We start from the raw sequence: 7564 nt of genomic DNA on the forward strand, positions 1-7564 counted from the left end.
CGAGGCAGTGGAGCAGCCCCTGGGGCTGGACGCAATGGTACAGACATGGCCGAGGTTACGCCTGTATACTTTTCCCCCAATTGCTCTGCTCCCAGGAGTTCTAGAGAAAGTCCCACGGGACAGAATAAGTCTACTGCTAGTAACACCATATTGGCCAAGCCAGATTTGGTTCTCGGGCCTAGTGTCCCTCCTCACTGGGTCTCCCTTGGAGATTCCGCTGTCTCAGGCGGGAGGAGTGATTTTTCACCCCCGCCCGGAAATATGGAACCTGTGGATTTGGCCTCTGAGGGGGCCCAACTCATAGGGGGCCCAACTCAACTCATGGTCTCTCAACCGAGGTTGTAGAGACCATACTTCACTCCAGAGCTCCGTCCACAAGGAAACTTTACGTCCTGAAGTGGAAAGTCTTCACTTCTTGGTGCAGTATGCGACAATAGGATCCAGTTAACTGCCCGGTTGGTTTCTACAAGATCGCTTTTCGGCAGGGCTATCCCCTTCTACCTTAAAGGTTTATGTGGCAGCCATAGCGGCTTACCTTGCCCCTGTGGATAAGGCATCTTAGGGGAGGAACCCTCTAATAACTTGTGTGGTCGATTTTTAATAGATAAGATAGTAAACTATCTTTTAGAACTAATCATGTTTCTGACTCTAAAAATCTGACCTTTAGATAATCTAACCTTATGATAAACCTTTACCTGACTTCCCCTTTGGGTCTCATGACTAACTCTTACCTTACTTCCCTTTTAGGCATCCTAACATTTTAACAAAATGTAGTGTTCGAAACTAGGGAAAACTCATGACTTTGGTTGTGTGAGTATAAAAATAACAAATATGGGAAAGGAAACTAGACAGATGTCTAACCTTGAAACCTTTTGGTTACCTGGTAACAAGAGGGCTTGTCTATGAAGAACCAATCAAGGAAACTATGTAATGTTTCATGTCATTTTGCCATACCCCTATTCTATAAAAACTGTTGTATTCGTGTTTACTGGTGGGATTCTCAATGGAATGTGTCTGAGATCCACCGGCCATGCTTATTGCTTCTTTTTGGGAGATTTCCCGGCCATAATTAAAGCATTTAGAGGACATTTTCTGAGGTCTGTCTGTTATTACTGCTGCGCAGCAGGTCAGTTTAGGGAAGCAAGTAAGTTAGTTAGCAAGTAAGTTAGTAAGCAAGTAAGTTTGAGTATAGGTAGGGAACTCAGCTGTAGTAGACTGTAGACTTGCTGGAGTATAGACCCATCCGACGTCAACGAGTAGACGCACTAGGGTATAGGTAGCACCCAGCCGACGTCCTAGACACGCTAGGGTTAGTCTCGCGTAGCCAGACCTTCAGACTGACGGCTGAAGGTCTCGAATTCATAGCAGCTTTCTTTGGCCAAGGCCCGCCCATAAGGCCATTTGACCGACATGTAAAACAACCAATTACAGTTCGTTTCGTTCAGCGTCACGTTTCGGGGCGTGGAAATGTCCCCACAACAACAGACCGGCGTGCAACAAGTCAGTCAGCATAGAAAATCAAAGAAGGAGAAGAAAACTTCAAGAGTCTATGCCGTGAACCTCGCATATAAATGCTCATTGTCACTCATGTAAACACAACGTTAGTTTTTCTTCCGCAATCACACGTCTGCGCTTTGTTTCCCGGCGGACCGAAAATAAACGCGACACTCGCGCCCCCCCCCGGAAATCTGATAAAATTCAACCAATCAGATGACGACTTCGACATTCCTGAAGTGTTATGCATCAGACGTTTAGCCAACGTTCCGTGGGCGAGACGTCTGAGGCTGAGACTACGCTAGGGTATACCCCGCCCGAGATGCTGTAGTGCTGCAATTTGCTTTTTGTTTGAAGTTTTGTTTGAATAAAAGTTTAATTCTGAGAGAATATAAAGATACAATTGAAAGAGTTGAGACAAGATACATAGATCAATATTGTTAAAGCTGCTGTCCGTAACTTTTTTAAGTTAAAAATAATTATTTAAAAAAAAACATCTTCAGCCAGTGTTCAAAACTATCTGCTTGCCATAGCTAGATTCAAAACGGTTAGCTTGTAATAATGATTTTAATTCCAGTGGTACTGGTGGGTTTTCGCGGGAAATTCGAGCATGTCTTTGCGTCATTACGTCACACCCGTACACATAAAGAAGGAGTTTCGGCTAGCCGGCTATACTGCGCGTGAGGAGATGTAGAGATAGGCTTTTCTCGCAGCACTTTACATGATTAAACTTATGGCGGATCCAGAAAGATCCAGACAACAATCATCAGTGTCAACTGGAGATTAACCAGTTATTGTGTATGTATGTGTGTATGTGTATTTGTATATATATGTGTATGTGTATATGTATACATGTATGTGTATGTATGTATATATATATGTGTGTATTTTATATTGGTGGTGTCTTGTTGTTTGATGTATTAATTGTAATTTTGTTTTTTCTGTAATTGTGTTTCACTGTAAGGACCCCCTCGAAAACGAGATGATACATCTCAAGGGGTTAATCCTAATAAATTCTAATAATAATAAAACCCAAAAGACTTCGTACTTCGGATTTAAGGTGGAAAGAGAAAGAAACCGTCTCATGCGAACACAAGGATACACATCGGTGGGGCTTTTGAAAGGTGCGTGAACACCCGAAGGGGTTCGAAACGGAAGAAGAGACAGCTTTTTCTGCTGAACAAGTAAGACATTTCAATAGTTCAATCGTGTAACAGCACGTTTTCTTAATTCACACAGTTATGGAGTTTCCTTTGTTGTGGCTTTCTCGTTTAGCTATTATGGAGAATATGAATTCTGAACTACACAGGTAATCATAAAACACATTAAATAACGTTAGTCACGCAATGCTGATGTTGTTAACATGAATTTGAGAACAAAGTAGGCTATAATTTGCACGGTTGCTGTAAATCACGCTGATTAAATCTAACGATCGCTTGTCATGTCGAATGCTTTTCCCCCTTTAGTTGATCAGAACAAAAATGGATGTTACTTACTTGTTCAGAAGACATTTTCCGGTGAAAATTCTTATGTTGGTCAAGCTTTCAAAAAGTGAATCTGTGATTCTGAATGACAGTATGCACACAGCGCGGTGATTGACAGCAGCACTCGCCTCAAAACACTGTGTTCATCCGCGCTGTTTCATGCCGATTTACAACCCACGTAAAGATGATAATTCCGCGAATCACTGCAGTTACAGATTTCGAACAGAGATGGCGACAAAAAGGGAAAAAGCTACGGACTGCAGCTTTAACATGAAATTTATGCATTTTTACATTTTGAAAAAAAAAAACAGAAATTGTTAAAGTAATAAATCATAATAATAAGAATATGGATTCTGATATACTTAGGACATTTTGAATCATAAAGAAACTTTTATGAGTTAATCTTTGATTTATTTATGTAGATGAGATATATAAGACTGAGCAATTAGGTGATCTTAAAGTAATAAATAAATAATAAGATATTAACTACACGTGTTTAAATATTATACTTTCTATCTGAAGGTGTCTAGAATTTGTATCCCGTTATCCCTGGGAGACAGTGTGAAAAAAAAAAATTTGATCCATTGCAGAGATTCTAAGAGTCAATGGTTTATGTATTTAAGATAATTTTTGTGCATTATGCATAGTATGAGGATGAGGTTGGGTGACCAATTTAAATATAAATTGTGATTTGAACAAGCACATAACAGACATCTTTGAGTCATTTTATTTTGGTTTCTTGAAGAAAAAAAAAGAAAAGCCAAAAAAAATGTTGTTTACATGATTATACACTGTATTACAGTTTTTCTCGATTGCTTAAACACTATAACCAGGCTTTTGAACTAAAATTTCAAAACCATAATGCCATTTATCAAAAAGCACACCCATTTCACTGAACTATGAACACTATTCCCCTGTTTTGACACATTAGTCAGATTTGTTGAACTGTCACAGCAAAACTCTACACACAAATCCCTTCATTTCTCATTGCCTACACCACATGGTCATTTAGAAAGCACTAGCATTCAAAATTGTTCACTCAAGTCAGCACAGCTTCAGCTCAGTTAGCACACAATTACCCAGGTGAAAACACTAAGAGTCAAAATTGAACACACATCAGTCAGATCCTTCAATAGATAAAAGCTTATACAATCTTTTATTAAAGATAAAAATTAGTTTACTGAGTTTTGGAACAATGGATCCACAGAGAAATTAAGCAATAGGTCGAGGAGGATGAGGAGGAGGATGAGGAGGAGGAAGAGGAGGAGGAGGAGGGAGAGGAAGAGGAGGAGGAACAGGAGGAGTTAGAGGAAGAGGAGGAGGAATAGGAAGAGGAGGAGGAAGAGGAGGAGGAGGAGAAGAAGAAGGAGGAGGAGGAGGAAGGGCAAGGGCAAGAAGACAAGCAGTCTCGGATGAAATTCAAGCCACTTTAGTTGGCCATGTCCTTGTCCATGGTATGACTATATAAGGGAGGCTGGGCAACGAGTACAGCCAAATTTGAGTCGCTTCACCGTCGCCTCCATCATCAGAACCTTCAGGGAGGTGTGGTGGCAAACACATTTCTATCACTGAATAAGAGACAAACATTTCCAATTGTCTTTGATGAGGTTTATGTTCTTGCAAGAAAAGGCCAGCAGTCGTACAGTCACACAGAGTGGCTGCAGAGTGTGACAGTGAAGGGAGGGCATCCTTTCTCCTTTATAGTCTTGACTCCCAGAATGTTATCTTTCTAGGCCAATGATGGTATTTCAACCATATGTGGAACATTCTTAGACTTGTTCATCATATTGTATCCTTGAGTGGAGGCATGTACCAACACTCTTTACCATTCCAATACAATTCCATATTTGAATAAGGTTTGTGTGTGCTCTTTTACTGTCATTTGATGCTCACACACATCTTACGTAAGAGTAGGAGAGAGTAAAAAAGCAAGCAACATGACTTACCAGTTTTGGAAATGTTGTTTTGAATTTATAGCACCAGTGTGTAAGACTATGTTGTAGTGTGTGTATTTTTGAGGGCTTGTGTGTCCTGTCTGAGGGCAACGTTTGGTTTTTCAGCAAGAGTGAATGGTTTTGAGTGTAGAGCTTCATTTTGACCTGAAAATAGGATGTTTGGGGAATTGGGTGAGACGTTATGGGTTTGTGTTTACTGTTTTGAGAATACGAGGCATAGTTTCAAGAAATGTGTTTAAGCAATCGAGAAAAACTGTAATTAGAGCTTTTTCCTGCGTCTTTGCAACAAAGAAAGGCTTGCTTTTTTCCCGCAGTGAAGTACGCTTTTTAATAAAATGAGGAACTGCTGTGTTGACAACCAGATGAGATTTTTAGTTATTATTCTGTAGGTTTAATTTGAGTTTTGCGGTTCTCTGAGTGTTCAAAATTTCAGACACCTGCCTTTGGGTGACTGCAGAGAGAGAGAAAGAGGAAGTGGGGCCTGCAGCTATCCTCCTGAAAGAGGAAGTGGACACCTCTGAGGGGTCAATTCAAGACAGTTCACTAAATGTGACAATTCACTTGAGACTTTTCCTTAAGACAATTTTGCCATACATTATGGAATTTTGTGCCAGGGTGGATCAAAAGCCAGACCGAGAGTGCCATCACAGCCTGATGATCAAACGTATCAGCCCAACAAAGTCAACTGAACGACAATCCACACAGAAAAGAAAGACTTCCATCCCCTCACTTGTGGGCCAGGTGCTGCATTTTCAATGATCACTACAGAGAACGTTTCAAATTTAGTTAATTATCATATTAACTTGATTATTGTTTTTGATTATCCACTGGTTTCAGCAATTCTTCATATTTCTTCAACTAACTCTTTGAATCTGCTTTCAATAGGACCAGTCCAGCAGCCCTACTACAGGAAGTTCAATAGCAGAAGTTGGAGATTGACTCACCAATCAGTTAAAACACTGGGGATGGATTTGGAAGGGTTAGTAGACTCGACCGACGTCGACGAGTAGACGCCCCAGAGTATAAGTAGTATTATTGGTAGGTAGTTAGGTTTAGGGAAAAAATCTACGACACTTGTTTCCTGTGTGGTACTTTGAGGCTGAGGCCTGCAATTCGAACCAGGGTTCTTGCTTGGGACCTGGCTGTTGTTTTAGAAGGCTTATCTGTGGCTTCATTCGAGCCCCTTGATACGGTTTCAGAAAAGTTTCTGACATTAAAAACAGTTTTCCTTCTAGCTATTTCTTCTCTTAAAAGAGTTGGAGATCTTCAGGCCTTATCGGTATCCCCCACTTGCCTTGACTTCGGGATGGTCAAGACATTTCTTTACCCTAAACCGGACTATGCCCCTAAGGTGCCGACCAGTATACCATGTCCTACTTTCAGAGATCAGGACCAGTAAAAGCTGAACCTTCTCTGTCCAGTAAGAGTGCTGGATACATATATCCACAGAGCTGCCCTTATGGAGGAATTCGGATCAGCTGTTTGTCTGTTTTGGATCACTTAAGAAAGGTATTCCTGCTTTCTAAGCAGACAGTCAGCAAGTGGATAGTCGAGGCTATCTCTCTTGCTTACGAGGTCACTGGTCACCTTTGGCTGTTCTACCAGGATTATGGCGGCCTCCAAGCCCTTAATTTCGGGTGTATCCCTTCAAGAGGTTTGTGATGGGCAGGTTCTCAGGTGCTTATGTCTTAGTTGTGCCACAGTTTCACACAGACAGGCACTTGTAAGTACAGCGTTTGGGTATTCTCGTTCCCAAACTGTCATCAACGCAGCACGAGTTCCCTCGAAAGGGAACGTTTCAGGTTACGACTGTAACCCTAGTTCCCTAATAAGGGAACGAGACGCTACGTCGCCCTGCCATACTTACTTCATCCCTGTGATAGACTTGCTTCGGCTAATGGAAGCTAACACCTGTCATCCCTGATGTGCTTTAATCCTTTCCTGGTCGTGACGTCACCCGCCCGTGACGTTCCCTCTCTCCCTCTTGGATTAGTGGACATACGTACTTCAGACGCAATCACGCGGAGTTTCCCTTCTCAGAGAACTAGGGTCACAGTTGTAACCTGAAAATGTGTGCTACTATAGGGTTACTATGGGTTAATTTGGGTTAACCATGGTTTTTGTAGTAAAACTATGGTTATACAAATGGTAATCAATCCGCCAAAAACATGGTTACTACACTTTTACTATAATAAAACCATGGTTAATTTCCGTAAGGGCTGGTTACTGGTAAATGCATGTAACGTTAATTCCAATATCTCTCCCCTCCTCTTTCCTGGTGCTATCATTTCCCTTTAGTCTGGTTTTTTTTCATCACTCCCCCTATTCATATCTGTTACATTTCTGTGAATTTTGTCTCTCTCTCAATCATGGCTCTCAAACCACTTTGCTCATTATTGCATTTGGCGCATTGATGACTTTGTTCACCAATTTGTATTGAGTCCCATCCATTTCCTCACTCTCTCCTCAGTCTCATTCTCTCTCCCCCTTTTCACTTTGTACCTTCCCTTCATCTCAAGATCCTGTTTCAAGACAATCAAATCAGCGTGAGACATCTAACACTTAACATTATTCTTGACTGATAGACATCTTCATAAACTCCAGCAGTGCTTGAGCGTAGCCCCACTCTGC

This window comes from Rhinichthys klamathensis, unplaced genomic scaffold (genome assembly GCF_029890125.1).
Source record: "Rhinichthys klamathensis goyatoka isolate OS25496 unplaced genomic scaffold, OSU_Roscu_1.1 h1tg000636l_1, whole genome shotgun sequence".
In the NCBI taxonomy this organism is placed as follows: Eukaryota; Metazoa; Chordata; class Actinopteri; order Cypriniformes; family Leuciscidae; genus Rhinichthys; species Rhinichthys klamathensis.